Raw genomic sequence first — 1700 nt, 5'->3', positions numbered from 1 at the left:
ACACCTCCATGTAGGGACATAAATGATATATCAAAATTTGAAATCACTCCAGAAAATAGAGGAACATAACTCAACCTTTAACCTTTTGTATACAAAACATTACACATGACCATTACCTCAACCTGTTCTTCCAACCACATTGGTAGTCACCAAAGCAACAAAACAAATACTCTATTATGTGATATTATAAAGGGGTTTAGGGATAGATATGCTTTTCCTCTACAAGAAACTGCTACAGAGATTCTTGTTCTGTATTCTGAGACTGTACTTCAGAAACTTTCAATATTTACCTTGCTTATCAAATACACTGAGAAGCACTGCTGTATTTATACACTAACCTTGGCTTGACTCTAAAATTCCTTCAGATGCAATGAGAGATGGGAAGATCTGCAGCTAGCCTTATCCCTTTCCAAGACTAAGTAAAGTGACGTGCAAGTCATCATCTGAGGGTGTGTATGTATATGCACATTACAAGATCATGACTGTCAAAGATGAAAGGTGGCTCATCAAGAAGTTGCTCATGCTCGTACCTATTTCAAATAGGATTTAGTTCTCATTATACATACTGAATACTTTCCTGTAGTCTCCCGTGTTTGTTTCATTAGTATACTGTCTCCAACTGCTTGGATCTACTGAATGCATAAATACCTACAATTTACTGCACTGGCCAGCTGGTTGCCTGTTAATTAATTATTTTTTCCTGCAATCTACAAGGGGTTTCAAAATCTTCTAAAATTTAATCACTAACAAACTGTTACTTTTTTTCCTTATTTCACACCTATGGTCAATATGCAGGCTTTTATTAGCAGCTGCTCTTGGAACTTCCTATTGGTATCAACATCTCATTAACAACCTTTATCTTATGCTTGTGCAATGGTTGCAACACCATACTATGTTTGATATGTGTACACAAGGATGCATGAGCTACAATGATTTCTATCTCATATCAAAGGTTCCCCTCATACATGTGTCTTGATTTATCACAGCACTATCTTGTATCAGTAAATGATTTGACAATATGACAACACAAACACTGTTTAATACTGTCCCATCATACCTCTTCACTGTCGCCAACCCTCCAATATGGCAACTGTATAAGTCGAAGTCATTAACATATACACATGCACCTGACATGATGAAACTAATGAATTCGGTGATCATGATGGCAGAACAACACGATCACATTTGGGATTGTCTGACAGTACAGAAACAACGTTTGGCGAGGAACCAACAGTCCCCTGTTCACATCTGTGAGTGCTACACTTGCTCATATCTGCCACAGATTTTTTTAAAGGTATTCTATCTGGTTTACACTTTGGTGTAAATTGTGAGAAACTTTTTGCTTCAAGGTTTAATAGACCAGGTTTCCTTCATTTCAGTATTCAAATCTCAACATTTCCATCAATTTATCCCCCTTGCTATTAACATAACACTAACATCCACATCATCTCATCCTGACTACGTAAAGGAGAAAACTTCCTTCCTTTCTTGTTTCACAACTCAGCATTTATAGTTATGACACAAACAAATCATCTACAGGATTACAGGTCTTTTGTTCATCAATATATTAACAATTAATCGGTTATGATACAGAAGCAACAGTAACAGTGTTCATAATCCTAATATACTCTAGAAACCTAGACTCTATACTAGGAAATGCCATCATATTAAAGTCTATGGTGAACTTATGGCATAAAGCC

The 1700-nt window shown here is 36.3% G+C and overlaps 1 protein-coding gene across 1 annotated transcript in view; it reads right to left on the bottom strand.

Annotated features, from left to right (window-relative positions):
• LOC119593782 (transmembrane protein 170B-like) overlaps nt 1-1700 on the bottom strand; it is a 12225-nt gene that overhangs the window by 6370 nt on the left and 4155 nt on the right. The window lies entirely within an intron of this gene.

Source organism: Penaeus monodon, chromosome 32 (assembly GCF_015228065.2).
Source record: "Penaeus monodon isolate SGIC_2016 chromosome 32, NSTDA_Pmon_1, whole genome shotgun sequence".
NCBI classification, from domain to species: domain Eukaryota; kingdom Metazoa; phylum Arthropoda; class Malacostraca; order Decapoda; family Penaeidae; genus Penaeus; species Penaeus monodon.
Note: the sequence above shows the minus strand (reverse complement) of the source record. Positions and strands in the feature narration are given on the sequence as shown.